The sequence below is a fragment of the Citrus sinensis genome, chromosome 1 (assembly GCF_022201045.2).
Source record: "Citrus sinensis cultivar Valencia sweet orange chromosome 1, DVS_A1.0, whole genome shotgun sequence".
Taxonomy (NCBI): Eukaryota; Viridiplantae; Streptophyta; class Magnoliopsida; order Sapindales; family Rutaceae; genus Citrus; species Citrus sinensis.
In genome coordinates this window covers 229,451-245,652 of record NC_068556.1, presented here as the reverse complement: position 1 = coordinate 245,652, position 16,202 = coordinate 229,451, and the positions used below count along the sequence as shown (strand labels likewise).

The 16,202-nt window shown below is 33.5% G+C and overlaps 2 non-coding genes across 2 annotated transcripts; both read right to left on the bottom strand.

Annotated features, from left to right (window-relative positions):
* Positions 1 to 7,314: 7,314 nt before the first annotated feature.
* Positions 7,315 to 7,393, bottom strand: MIR169N (microRNA MIR169n). Its single transcript, NR_161515.1, has one exon. It is a non-coding gene; the product is annotated as a microRNA MIR169n (primary transcript).
* Positions 7,394 to 7,512: 119 nt separating this feature from the next.
* Positions 7,513 to 7,608, bottom strand: MIR169O (microRNA MIR169o). The gene has a single exon (NR_161569.1). It is a non-coding gene; the product is annotated as a microRNA MIR169o (primary transcript).
* Between the last annotated feature and the right edge of the window lie 8,594 nt (positions 7,609 to 16,202).

The window sequence follows — 16,202 nt, the reverse complement described above, 5'->3', positions numbered from 1 at the left end:
GTATCTAGAATTATCCTAAATTTCATATCTTAATTTATATATAGAAATTTCATATCCTAATTTTTATGTAGACGTAACAATTCAAAATAAAAGTTAACATGTAAAAAAATTAAATTTCTACGAAAATATGATTTTTTTTTCCATTTTTTTAATGGTTTGTTAGTAATTGTTTATGTCTCAAGAAAGGGTTGGGCAAAATATCCGATTCAATTTAACCCGACCGGATTTGATCTAAAAAATATCGGGTTTGGATCGGATCGGCTTCTTAACAAAATTTGATCGGATGCATTTTTGCCAACCTAATCGGATCATAAACCGATCTAGTTGGCTTTAAAATTTAAAAAAAAATGAATGAAATTGAAAACTAAACCTATAGACATGCACAACCTCCCTCTCCCTCAAGCCTCAACTTAGAATTATAAATACAAAGGCATCATAAACAATTAACACAAAACCATAAAAAAAACAAACAAATCTTGGTCCACACACATCACAAACAATTCACACAAAACACAACCAGGTCAACACATCATGATCCACAATCTACTCACCCTCTCTCACTCTCTTATTCTCTACTCTTCAGTCTTCACTCTTCACGCTTGTTGATCGTTCATTGTTGCTCACAGTTGGGTTTCTCATACACATCACAAATCGACACACGGACGCAACATGTCTATCGATTCGACACAACATAGCCACCATTGACCATCGTTTCCAATCCGACATGTAGATCATCATTTGCAGATGCAGACACCAGATATGTTGCTATAAAATCTACCGCTACAACACCCTCTACCATCACCAAGTTCCTTCAAGCTTTACTCTAACTCGAATTCTCCAACCCACCGAATTTGTGTGTTTTGAAATTTTGATGTTGTATAGTAATTTTAATGTAAATTGCAATTGCTAAATGTTATGTTCAAAGTCTGCCTAATCTTTTGCACGACCTAGATGACCACATATTCCTATTGGAAGTTATGCGGGACCACTCATAGAAAGATTTCCAAGGAAGTGACGAAAGCCATACAAGCGGAGGCTTGATTAAAACGGGACTCGGGGGAGTTGTGTTCTTTAACACAGGACAACCATGTTCATAAAATTATCTGGCTTGTTGGGTGACCTTGGGTTTACATTATAGATGACTGTTGAGGACATTGGGAATAAATTTTTCACCGACTCGAATTGACCCTATTGACCCCAACTTAGGAATAAGATTCCTTAGGAATAAAATGTGTTGTGAATAGTAAAATAAGATTCCTTAGGAATAAGATGTATTGTGTTATGTAATATAAAGTAGTGGTGAGTCATAAAGTAATATCCCTTAAAGATAAGATGTAATAACAAAAGAAAATTCCCTTAGTGCCTATAAAAGGGGACTCCCAATATGTGTATGGATCATCGGGTCTTGTAATCTACCTTGTCTTGTATTCTCTTCCCTCCTGTAAGAAAATCTTTCTTAATAGTATTTTCTAATAAAATTCGCGTAAACCATACAAAGGCATAAAACAGTGATGAGTCATAAATTAAGATTCCTTAGGGATAAGATGTAGTAATAAAAGAAGATTCCCTCAATACCTATAAAAAGGTACTTCGAGTAGGTGTATGAATCATCAAGCCTTGTAATCTACTTAGTCTTGTATTCTCTTCCCTCTTGTAAAAAGAAATATTTCTTAGTAGTATTTCCATGCTTCTAGTCTATTAGCAAGCTCACGATCTTCATCTTCTAGAGCAGCATCTAGTAATTGTTCTGGTTGTGGCCATTGGTCATTATTCAACCAATTATCCAATCCTGCAAACTGGTCTTGCCTGTCATCCATTTGGGGTAGTTCCCATAGATAAATATCTTATGTCCTTCCAAGTCGACATATCTACTGTGTGTGAACTGCTAATATATATATATATATATAATTCTCAGATGCAGACGCCCGTAATTTTTTTTTTAATACGGACACACTTTTAAACCGCGCGGTTTAAAAGAGTTAGTTATTGAATGAACTATAAAATTGTACGGTTTTAAAGAGTTAAAATCTAACTCTCTTAAACTCCGCGGTGTTAAAGTATGTTCGCATGAAAAATAAATGAGGGCACCCGCACTTGAAAAAGACTGTATATATATATATAAAAGCAACAGCACCCAGTAGTGGACCCATCTAATTCAATTAATTGGGGGTGTATATGTGTGTGTATGGGCGACCGCACCAAGTGGTGGATCCAGCCAGTTTAATTAATTAGGGGAGGTTTGGTTCAAAAAATTTAATTCGTTCTAGGAGAACTTGATTTTTTATTGTTTACTTAACTCAATTTTATTCTTTTTTTTATTTAAAATGTGCGTAAATATCTTAAAAAGAAAGATATTTCAAAAAAAATCTTCATACATATTCCAATTTTATTCTTTTCTTTTTAATTTTAAAAATATAATAATAAATCAAATGAAATATGTGTAAATATCTTTAAATAATGTAAATTATGTGGTTGGAGAGATTTGAACTAAGGTGTTCAAGATAATAAAATAAAAGTCTTATCACTATACTTTAAACACTTGAATTTGAATATGACCCAATTCATTTATTGTCTTTTCCAAAAGAGGCTTAAAATATAATTACAGGAAAAAATAATTGCCCAAGAGGGCATAAAGTTTCTTCCATATCTTAGTTGGATCCGCCCATACCCGCATTTGAGAGTTTCCCTCTCTCTCTCTCTCTCTCTCTCTCTCTCTCTCTCTCTCTCTCTCTCTCTCTCTCTCTCTATGTGTTTGTGTCTATATATATATATTCAGCCAACCAATTGCAAACATATTCGACTGCACCGGCAAGTCATTCTTGGCTGCATTGATAATTAATTGTATTACGCTCTCCCTCTCTTCACGCCGGGCATAATGGCATTCATTTTATCTACCAATCGCGGCATTAATTCTGGTTACAATTAATATTTATAGGCAAAACTAATTAGCACCGTGTATATATATATATATATATATATATATATATATATATATATTCATGCAACAGCATTACCTATAGATAAATAAAAGTCAAATCCCGGCCCTGCATTCCAAAAGAAATTTCGATGACGTAAGTCCAAAAATATTCGAAAAGCATTTTAACTAGCGTTGAGCCAAAGGTCATTAATGAAAAAGTTTGAAACATATGCATGTATTTCTTTATCGAGAAATTCTATAATATATCAAAAGTAATATAAGTAACTAATAAATGTATGATATATGTATTTAAATTTAATATATCTATTACTTTCATGACAGTTTTTTTACAATAAATACATATATGTTGTAACATGATTTATGTAGTGTTTAAGAGTGACTAATTATCCAATCAACTCGAAACACTTCCCAAGATCCAAATCAAACAAACAAGATGCACCAAGAACCAATCCAGCAGAATACACAAAGAGTCTAGAACTAAAAAGAATTAAGAAAAGAATCAAGAGTTAACGTGGTTCAACTGGCTTTAGTCTAGCTTACATCGACAGGAGAAACAAAATCAAATTCTATTGATTGTTCAAAGAAGTTACAGAGAGTTTTTCAAGCTAATTACAGAGTCTCTCAAGAAGCCTTTTGTTCAAATCTTTTCAACTCACAATAGCTCTCACTCATGCTCCCTTCTGTTGCCAGAATCAGCTGTATATAATAGCTCGTTAACGAATCAGCAACAAACCCAGAAAACCACGTGACAGGCATGTGAGTTAACTGATCTTAACGAACCAATAAAGCAACTTATCCGTGCACGCGAAACTATCATGCATCACTTAAACCAAAACGACCTTCATGCATGTCGTTCCAGGGAATATGAGTTTGACTTTCCAAAACGCGACATCAGCTAGCATTTCATCAGCAGATTTGCTTCACAACACAACAATTTATTTGTTGTATAGCTAACATAATACCTCTGATATATTTTAAAATTTTGTCTCATTTATCAGTGAGAAATTTTATAATACCTCTAAGATTTCATGTCATAATCTGATGTAGAACCACTAACTAATTATAGTTAGATACGTGGCAATATATGTTTAAAAAAATTTAGAACACAAATTTTAATGTTCCCTCTTCTCATTATCCTTTAATATTTTAGAATATTTTAAAATTTCAAAAAAGTAAGACAAGAAACTTTGATATTTATCTCTCTCTCTCTCTTCATTACTTTATTTTAATTGGAATTCTTTTCCCTCTTCAATTTTTATGTTTATTTTGGTGGCTGCCTTTTTTGAAACCCAGTAAAGAAGAAGATTTTTGATGATGAAGATGCGATTGGCCCCTTCGCACATAAAGGTTAAAGCAAGAACGATTTTGGGTAGTGAAAAAGGAGGGCTTTTTTTTTTTTCCCAAAATAAACAAGATGAAACATCTGTGGTTGCCATTGTTTAAATTTTATTATTATTATTATTTTTTATAGTGGCTGTCACCAGTTTTTTTTATTTTACTTTTTGGTTAGCCAATTATTTATTGGCATGAATAAATAATTTATTTTAATAAGCGTTTATAAATTAATTTGAGGAGATTTCTTTTCCAATACTTGTATGGCTTCTGAATTGGTTTTTTTTTTTTTCCAATTGTGAATTATTATGATCGAAAGCAGCTTTAACAATTTAACTAAAGTTTGGAACATATTGACAAATCTTACTTTGATTTGTTTTACATCATCGATAACATCAAGCCTTTATATTTTGTTAAGTAGCGATGAAATTCAATCACTTAAAAAGGATTTTTAAGAAAAATATTGTATACAAAGATGAAACAACGTACCCTATTTAGCTCTTTTTAAGAGCCCCTATGTACCCAAAAAAAAAAAAAAAAAGAAGATGAAACAACATAATTGAAGAAAGGTTGAATTGAAGATAAACTGAGCAAGACTAATTAAATAGACCATTTACAAAGATATAACATCCTAAATAGAACTTTGATGGAGATAAAATATTGTTAAAAAAAAAAAATTAGAGTCATCTTTTATCATTGGTGGGCAAGTTCTTCCCAGTAGATTTGGCATTTGATTCCCCTCTTTCACGGCCAAGCTTTAATCTCCAATGACTTGAAATAGCCTTTTAGTGAGATTTTAAATCTTTTATTGAAACATCAATGTGGACTGTCATAATGGTTTAATATTGGCAACACAGCAAAGCAATTGGTGCAGTTAGTGAAAAAGACGGGGATTGAAATAATGGAGTACATTTCATTCGTTTTAGCAGGAGAAAAATAATCTTCATCCTGAAAAAAATCTGATTCTTCTTCACTAGCTTTCAAAAACGGCGGCCACCACAACAAAAATGAAAATTGGACCAGGAGAAAAAGAACTGAAATTGAAATAAGGTAATCAAGGGAGAGAGTAACAATAATGTTTTGTCTCTTGCTTTTTTTGAAATTCCAAAATATTCAAAAATATTAAATGATAATGACAAGAGAAAAAATTTTTAAAATGTGTTCTAAAATTGTTTCAACATATATTATCACGTGTCTAATAATAATTAGTTCGTAATTTTACATCAGATTATAATATGAAACCTCAGATATATTATAAAATTTCTCCTTATCAGCCACAAACCACGATCCATCAAAATCACGATCCATCAAAATTTTTAATTATGTATAATAGACATATCTTTGTCCACTTCCATTCGTGGATCGGAATAAAAGCTTCTTAAGGTCGAGAGCCAATATTTGACTAGAATATGGAATAAATTTTGAAAAGTAATATTTCGTGAGCCATTTTAATTAAACTTTTGACTGTGGTGGGTGCCTAATTTGTAATTGAGACGGTAAAAAATCTCTTGCATGTAAACAAGAGATTAGAGTTCAAATTTAGTTCACATAAATTAGAAGAGGATTGACTTTTCATTAAATTATTTTTTTGTCTTTTAACAAAAAAAAAAGGTTGTGTCTTGCTTTTGAAATAATTTTTTTTAAGGATAAATTATAGAATTATTATCATTTCACTACTTGAACATTTATAAAATATTAAAAGATTGCAAGAAGTATTATTTTCTATTATTTTACTACTATAACTTTGCAAAAATGTTCATTTAACTACTTTTTTATTGGGGCCTTTAATTGTAAAATACTAATTTTACCCTTTATGGTAAAATATACAAATAAATGTATTAAATAATAGACATAAAATTTTTGTTATGCCCTTAAATTATTAAATAATAGTTTTAACCATGACTTTATGAATAGCCCTAAATTTGCAACAACCATAAAGGTAGTGAATTGACAAACATACCCTTGTATATTTTTGGTAAAAAAGGCACAATCTACTCTTAAAAAGAAACTTAAATATAGAAATGTTGATTATGTAGATAAGTTCAAAGTGTTTTTTTTTTTTTGAAAGAACAGATTGTGCATTTTTTAGCAAAAATATTCAAGGATAATGTTGTTTATTCGACTATTTTTTAAGTGATAATAAATTCAGAGTTATTCATAAATTACTAGTTAAAACTATTATTTAACAATTTAAGGGTATAACATAATTTTTTGTATACTATTTGGTACCTCTATTTGTGTATTTTACCATAGACGATAAACTTGGTATTTTACTAGTCATGGGCATAGTATCTATCCAAATTTATTGTTTCTTTTTTTAAATAATACCAGCACATTCTCCCTTTAATTTTTATTATTCATTGCTCAATCAACGGTGAAGCAGGTGTGCTTAACTTACATTATAAAAGAAAATATTACAAGAAGCAATTCAAATGTTGAAAATCCAATCCCTTTCATTCTCTTTCGGATGGCACATAGATAAAGTAATTTGACTTTACTCTTCAGCTGCCATATATTTTTCCAGCATCATGTCTCATGGCTGTCCCGAGTATCATTAATTTTAATATATTTCCATAGATGCATGGCCTCTGAGCTTTAATTTGGATCGTCTGCCGTTGGATTTCCATATATTTCCATTATTAATAATCATGTCATTAACGAGGGTTTATTTCATCTTCCTTATCCTTTCAAAAAGCACGTTATTTGCTGCCCACCAAAAAAAAAAAAGGGGTAAAAAGCACATGTGATGATGATAACGTACGTAAACGTCTGCATGATTAATGCATATTCAGCTTTTTCACGCTCATTTTGTCGCACACATCTACTTGTCAATAATTGTTCTCATAAATTATTAAATCAGATTGATTGCCCGGACTGTTCATCACAATTAACTCATGATGTAATTTTTTTTTTTTTACCTTTTGCCTGAATTGATAACGCAATATTAAGCCGCAGTAGCTGTATGCATGTACCTCTTTATTATCACGGGAGCCATCTTAGCCAATCCTCTTAATGCCAAATAAAGCCTTACATGAGAAGAAGAGAGGCCAATGTAGCCAAGGGCAACTTGCCGGGAAATTGAAAATGTACAAACATCTCCGGCAAGTCATCCTTGGCTGCGTCGTCCAACTCTCTGCCTCTTCAGGCAAGACTCTTTTGACCAATAACGGCAAGATGATCGTTCGTTTCATCAGTAGTGCGTGCTGATGAATTTTTGCCATTTGCCTTACATGAGAGGAAGAGAGCCCAATGTAGCCAAGGATAAACTTGCCGGAAAATAAGGGCACTTGAATTGCCTTTGCTAGTTCCGGCCGCCGGCAAGTCATCCTTGGCTGCACCACACTCTCTACCTCTTCATGCAAGACTTCACAGCAAGGCAGCGGTTACTGCACGCATTCCTTTTGAATGATGCGTATGTTTGTGCATTATTGTTCGGATATATATAGGTAGAGGTGAGTTGAAAATTATGACTTGAATGGTAACATAACTTTTCAGAGCCAGCTGACATTCGAGGTAATTTTGAGAGGCATCGTCAAAAATTCCAAAAGAAGTGAGGGTGACCTTGTTTGCCAACCAAAGGCCGCACTAAGCTCTGTCATGTAAAATATCTGCCATCTGACATCCTTTCAAAACCCTACTCAATTGGGCAAGCAGAGTGGGACCAGCCCAAGATTTTGGGTCCACTTTCTTTTTAAAAAGTCTATGGAATAGAATCTTATACAGATATGGTGTTCTAGGAGCATGTGTCCTGAGCAAAACCTTTGAATAAATTGAATTTGTCCAAGTAAAGTCTAAAAAGATGTCTAGTGTCCCCCCTTTTTTTTTTAAAAAAAATAAATAAATAAATAAATCCTCGAGAAAGACAGGCGGTGTTCGGCTTACCCGACCATGGCATAAGGCACGACACATTACGACGTGTTTTGTCGAGCCGGCGAGGAGGGCACGACCTCCACGTAAGTTAGGCGGGATCTGAATTTTAAGTATGTGGGTCATAAATTACGGCAAGATTATAGTTTGATCAAAGCACGCACAACTTGTAATATCTTCTATTCTTTTTATCTATAATTATTTTGTATTATTTTTAATTGTAATTAAATAATTGTGATAAATTTTAAATCAAAAGTCTCGATCGACACTTGGGCTGCTCAACTAATTTTGAGGCCTTAGGCGAATTGTTTTAATTAGACATTTTAAAAAATTTGAGGTTAAATATATGTATTAGTTTTACTAAAAAGTTATTTATTTAAAATGATTTTATCTAATTTTCTTAGGTGCAAAATTATTGATCAAATTTTTATATTCTAATTTCGCTAATATATTTTTCTCAATATAGCTAAATCATTTAATTTTTCTTTCGACTTAGTTGATCTTAAATAAGTTTTTATCAATTTTAGTTTTAAAAAAATTCGTCAATTACTAATTTTTCACTCTAATTCACATCCTTTTATTACTTTTGACAAACTTATCAAGAGTTCCTTTTTGAGATCGAACTAATTAACTTTTTTGTTCTCCTCTTTTTTTTTCCCAAGTTTTTTGTATCTTGATGCATATTTTCTATTAGACATTTTTTCTTTTTTAGTGAAAGAAGAGTACAAAAGCAAACAATTATGCTAGATAATTAAAAGAAAAGAACTATAATATTTAAAAAAGAAACAACAATAATTGAATAACACAACTAAATAAGAAGAGAATAGGAAGAGAAAACTTAGATATTTGAAACTTTAATTTTGATGGATTGAAATTTTAAGCAGCAATAATCAATGGAAATAGTTTTTTTTTTCTTAAGCAAAAATTAAAGAACTTTTTTTCCCTTATGCATTAAAGCATTGAATGTGTCATGCCTTTTTCTTTTAATTGATAAAAATAATAATGAATAACAAGTGAACAAATGTGTGGCTTTTATAGAGTTTTAAATGAAATATCATTAAATAGGGATTTTGTAGGAATTTGATAATTTATTTGAGCAAAGATTATTATAGAATAATAATAATAATAATAATAATAATAATAATAATAATAATAATAAATATAAATGAATAATTTAATAGCTATAATGTTGGAGAAAAATTTGGCGCCTTCATATATAGTGGGGCTCTAGGCAACTGCCTAATTTGCCTAGAGAAAAATCCGCCCTTAAAATTCAATACTCAAGGATAAGGTGGTGGACAGCAAACTTCCAAACCATACTCAATTTCAATATGCATGCTTTTGTGTGTGTATTTATGAAGTTCAATATTTACACTATGAACCACATTCTATTAAATTGAATATAATATATAATGTTATGTTTTATTTCACCAATATAAAATATACTGTCAATTTAAATTGGATTTTTTTATTGCACTTCAATTAAACTACAGCACGTATTATATGTTATATATTGTTAAATGTTTGAATCGAACTATATTATAATTTTATACTTTCAAGGGGTTCTCTAAATGGTTTTCAAGCAGCTTGGCCATGCTTTTGAGTTCAAATCATTGATAAAAGCATTGATAATTGAACTAGAGTCTGACAAAGAACTAATAAAAATACACTCAAAATGACATCGTTTTAGGTGAATTTTATTTATTTATTTATTTTTTTTGTCAAACGAACCCAAACCAACATTGTTTTGGGTGTGTTCTTACCAGTCTTTTTTATCAGGCTTTGGTTACCCAATCATTTTTCTTATATATTAGCTAAAAATAAAAGCTGGTGTCAACTAAAATTTTTCAAAATGTCATGTATAGTACCATTATTGCAGGATGATTGTACTCTCTCATATAAAGCGCTCCATCGCCTAAATTAAAGTCTTAAACTTTTTTAATTTATTTTGTATATGAGGTCATGAGATATGATTTTAGAATTAAGTGATGCACTTTGCTTGACAAGTTTTCTTAGATTGGTACATATACTCAATGATGTAAAATATTATCCTCAATATTAAGACTCAATAATATAATTAGGTTTTTACCTATCATCTTAAATAAGTCTAATAATTTCTCTAACGTGGTATTAAGCTAGATTTCCGAATCTAGCAACTCAATAGTATTATTGGCTTTTTACCTGTCGTCTTAAAATTTTCAAGTCCCATAACTGCACCAACATGATATTAAGCTAAAATTTCAAATCTAGCAGCCCCTCGAGCAAACCTCAATTTAAATTTGTTTAGACTCACTTTACAAACTCTTTGAGGAACTCTTTCATATATCTCTTGGCTAGGCTACCAACTCTTTTAATTTAGATGTAACAATTTCTTAAAAATTAACTTGCTAAATGCTTAAGCTTTTGGAGCACAACTTTATTGAGCCGAACTTAAAAATTCTTGGAATGAAGACCATGGGTACGTTTGGGATTGAGGTACTGTAACTTTTAAGTTACAGCTGTTATGGGAAAAAAAGTTGTGATTATGAAACAATAATTAATAATATATAGTAAATATAAATTTTAAATAATAATTCTGACAAAATTATTAAAAATATAATAGATTTTATATTATACAAATGAAAAATCATATTAACATAACTTCTAAACTACAACAGTTAGTGTTTACTAAATATTTTAATATTGTAAAGTTACAGCTGGTCAATCTCAATCCCAAACACACTTAACGTCGGTTGACACAGCTAAGGGAAATAACAAATAGGCAGAATGTATGCGTGGTGCACCGATTTGCGATTGGACATTGGGCAAGGCTAGCTAGATATCTAGCTGGCATGGGCGACGAACACATACATAAGGTACGTGGATATGACAATATATTGAAATTGAAGGCATCCCATGATCACGATAGGATACTGCCTTTTTGTTGCCCTTTCTCACAACAACCTTTACTGCTTTATTATTATCTAATCCTCCATGTTTTATGCTTCAAAAAAAGGTTGTTTCTTTACGGACCGCCGCTTTCTTCCCACGTGGCACCACTAGGCCAAGTATTGTCTAATGATTGTTGCAATCCTTAACGTGCGTTACTTTTTTTTTTTCTTTTTTTGAACAAAAATTAAAGGGTGACGAGTGTCGTGCTTGAATTTAATTCTCTCTTGAGTAGTTAGTGTACAAAAGCCGTCTGCCCCCTCGCTGAGGAAAAAAAGTTCTTGTCATGTATGTGTTTATATTAAAATATTCTAATTCATAATTCTAAATTTGTTAAAGTTCAAGAAAATAATTAAATTATATAGTTTAATAGTATAATGACAACCACTTGGGCTTACGCAAGTGGCTAGAGCCACTCCCTCACAATTGTAAGGGAAGTGTCTGCAGACGCATTACAGGAGTTTAATTTAAATTTCCTTTCTTGGAGCCCTAGAGTTTGAGTGAAGACAATCTTTCTTCCAGGAGGGGAGTTGGGTGTCCCTCAAATATTTGAGAGAATTAAAAATCTGAGTGGTGTCATATCAGAGTTGATGTAAACTGGTCTCAGTGATTTATATGATGTAAATATTATGAGCAACAGTTCTCTTAAAAAAAATAGTGTAATGACATTATACTATTAAACTTACACCATTAAACTATATCACCTAATAATTTTCTCAGATTTTAATAAAATCTGAAATCCTGCACTAGATAAATTCTACATATGTGCGTGTGCCTACACACACACACACACACACACACACACACACCAGAATCCTATACGAGGTCAATACTATATGTATGTGCATGTACAACAAAGGAACTTCACTTTGTACATCCAGTTATATGACATACAACAATAGTCATAATACATACCACACAATATTAAATTGGCACAGTAGATTACAATACAATTCTTAACTCAATTTTGAAAATGATAAAATTAGTCATCTTCTATTGAGTAAGGCGGTGTTTGTTTTTTTATCTGAAATCTAAATATACCTGAATTAGTCTGAATTATGAATAGATCTGAATGTCTGAATCTGAATAATATGTTTATTTTTTTGTCTGAATCTCGAAAAATAAGTATTGAGTTGTTTGTTTTTTTCAACTTAAAAAGCTGAAAATATGTACTTTTACATTTGTATCCTTATTAAATTTGAATGCCAAAATATTTTAACATTTATAAGTAAAACTATATTCAAGTGAATACATAATTATTTTGAAATTTTAATATATAAAATACCATAAATTTCAAAATTTATCGTATATAATATAAGAAAGAAAAACAAGGATATTTTTATGTGGGGTAAATATCTATGGGTGAGTTTTGGGATTGACATAAAAAATAAATTATAAAACAGGGATATTTTTGACATTAGCAAGTAATTAACTTAATTCAAATTTCTCTATTAAGTAAAAAGCTAAAAAAATTAGCTTATTTTATTAAGTCAAAATTATCTAAAAAGTCTCATTAAGTTATAAAAACAAACACCTCTAATTAACTTAATTAATTAAATTAAGTCACTTTAAGTCATTAAGTTAAAAAACAAATGCCACCTAAGTCCCATTTTATTAAAGCGAGCATCAAATTAAAAAAAGACAATAAAAAAAAAATTTAATGCAGCATTTTTGTCGGTCATTTTAGTGCATTGAATTTCTTTTTCTATTGGAGCTTCGTCCGCATTTTATTACGGTAAGAGAGTGCTCTTTGAAAGAGGACACTTGATCAACCATCACCTAAAAATTATTGTCAATCAAAACCATTATGATATGCTTGTATCAAAGTGATGCAGCATCTATCTTCGTCAAGGAGGTTCAAGTTTGGAATCGAGAGGTTTTTGGAAATATATTTCAGCGAAAACGTATCTTAATGGCTCGGATTAACGGAATTCAAGCAGCAATGGAAAAATATAGTTCGAGGGGGTTAATGCGTCTCGAGGCCCGATTGCGGAGAGATTTGGAGATGGTGATGGGGCAGGAAGAGATTCTTTGGTGGCAAAAATCAAGAAAGGATTGGATTATGCATGGGGACAGAAATACTAAATTCTTTCATCAAAAAACTATTGTCCGCATGAGGCGGAATAAAATTGAAGCCATCCAGGATAATTCGGGTAATTGGTTGTATAATGCGGAAGAAATCCGAAAGCATGCTGTGGGGTATTTTTCAGCCTTATTTACGAGTGAGGCCGCAAGTCAGCAAGCTTACCTTGTTCCGAATTATTTCCCAACTTCGGAAGCTTTTGATCTCGATTGTGTTGACAACCCAGTTTTGGAAGCAGAAATCAAGAATGCTGTTTTTAGTATGAAACCGTTTAAGGCCCCAGGTACGAATGGCTTGCATGCTATTTTTTATCAGTCACAATGGGCAGTGGTTCGACCTTCTTTCTGTAAGTTTATTACTGACATTTTTACTACTGGTAAGATTCCCAAAGAGGTCAATACTACTCTTCTAGTATTGATCCCTAAAGTGGAGCATCCTACTAGCTTAAAAATGTTCAGACCTATCAGTTTATGCACAGTTGCCTATAAAACTGTTACTAAAATAATTGTTAACCGCCTGCAAGCTGTGCTGCCTGAAATTATAGTACCCCAGCAGACGAGTTTTGTTCCTGGCCGGCACATCATAGATAATATTGTTGTTGCACAAGAAGTGATTCATTCTATGCGACGAAAGACGGGAAAGCGAGGGTTTATGGCTATCAAGGTCGATCTAGAGAAGGCGTATGATCGGCTAAATTGGTCTTTTATATTCGAAACTCTCCAGTTAGCTGGCATTCCGGTCCATTTATCTAGGCTCATCATGGAATGTGTTACTACAACTACAATGAGTATTTTATGGAATGGAGAGGTTACAGAGGATTTTTATCCGGAGAGAGGAATTCGACAGGGGGATCCCCTGTCCCCATATATTTTTGTGCTGTGTATTGAGCGCTTGAGTCATGGTATTTCCCAAGCTGTGTGGGAAGGGAGCTGGAAACCAATCCGTTTGGCTAAACGAGGAACGCCCTTAACACACTTATTTTTCGCTGATGATTTACTCTTATTTGCAGAAGCTTCATTAGATCAAGCCTCTATCATTGACGCGGTACTGGAGAACTTTTGCCGAAACTCTGAAGCAAAGGTTAATAAATTGAAAACCAAAGTCTTTTTCTCTAAGAATGTGCAAACTAGAGATGCTAAGCTTATTGGTGACGCCTTGGGATTCTCGGCTACTAAGGATTTGGGTTGTTACCTTGGCATGCCATTAATCCATTCACGGGTGAATAAAACTACCTATCAATCCATTCTGGATAAAGTGGGCATGCGGCTTACTGGATGGAATGCAGCGCACTTATCTTTTGCTGGAAGAGTAACGTTGGCTCAATCGGTGGTTCAAGCAATGCCCATTTATGCAATGCAAACGACTTTACTTCCCTCCTCAGTGCGGCAGAAAATTGACACGGCCTATCGTCGGTTTATTTGGGATGGGAAATCAAAGAGACACAAGCTGAGTCTGGTGAGCTGGGACAGAATTTGTACGCCCAAGAATCATGGGGGTCTGGGGTTTAAAAAGCTAGCTGAGATGAACCATGCGCTGCTGATGAAGCTTTCTTGGGAAGTAGTCTCGAATTCGGACAAATTATGGGTAAAGGTGGTGTGTTCTAAATATGGTGTGAATCCTAACAAACTGCCGCTCTCTCTCCCAGATAAACCAGGGTACCGCATTTGGATGGCTATCAGACAAACGTGGGAAGACACCATGAATGGAGCCCGCTGGTCAGTTGGTGATGGTGTGAAAACTCGATTTTGGCTTGACTGTTGGGTAACGAAGAAAGAACCCCTGGTATCTATTGCCCTCCAGCCGATCCCACAAGTGATTATTAATGCTTCCGTGAGTGAGTTTGTAAGCGAACATGGAGGCTGGCAATGGCTGAGGTTTGAGCACTTATTTCCTAATTTTATCCTCATGCAGATTGCGTCAGTGATGCCTCCTGCGTTCCAGCGAGGCGCAGATAGAATTTATTGGAGCTTTGATCCCAAAGGATTTTTTACTGTACGTTCTGCATACGACTCCATCTGTCATCAAAACCTTGCAATCAAAGACGACATATGGAGCTTAGCATGGGAGTGGAAAGGACCCCAATCTATTCGTCTCTTTCTTTGGCAGATTATGCATGGCAAGTTGAAGACTCATGGTGAGCTAGCTCGACGGCACATTCCCGTGTCCACGGCTTGTGATAGGTGTGGGGCACCGGTTGAGGACATCCTACATGCCTTGAGAGACTGTCAATGTATCAAACGGGTGTGGCTGCGAATTGTTCCAGAGGGTATTTATCACCCCTTCTTCCACGCTAACTTACGGGAATGGATTATAGCCAACCTTCAGAGCAAGTCAACGTTCGTTTCTAACATTTCTTGGGAGTGTGTATTTGGGGTAGCCGCTTGGAGATTATGGTTCTGGAGAAACCATTACATGGTCGAAGGAAAATTGGTGGATAGCTCAACAATCAGTATGGATATTATGGCCAAAGCGAGTGAAATTCATAGAGTGAACAAGTCTCACATGAGTCAGCAACCGAGGAGAAAAGAGATTTTTATTGGCTGGCAGCCTCCTCCATGGCCTTGGTGTAAATTAAATACGGATGGATCCGTTCGGAATGAAGGGAATGCAGGGGCTGGTGGTGTTATTCGTGACTCTATTAGTTACTGGATTTCGGGATTTTGTATGAACATTGGGGAGTGCCCGGTGGTTATGGCCGAATTATGGGGTCTATATCAAGGGTTAATTTTGGCGTGGGATGCTGGCATAAAACGACTGCTGGTGGAAGTGGATAGCTTATGTATTTCACAGATGATTTCTAAGCAGGAGGTCGTGCCTAATGTTTTCTATGCTCTAGTTGTTGCTGTGCGGGACCTTCTAAGCAGGAACTGGCAAGTTTCTCTCAACCCCTCATGGATTACATTTATTTACTAGTCCGCCTGTGGGTATTTATTCAACTATTCTACAGGACATATTTGGGGTTGCTAAACCCCGTATTGTTCCAGTTTAGCTCGTTTTATTGAGCCCTTCTTAATCAAAAAAAAAAAAGATGTACATATGAAAAAAAAAAAATCA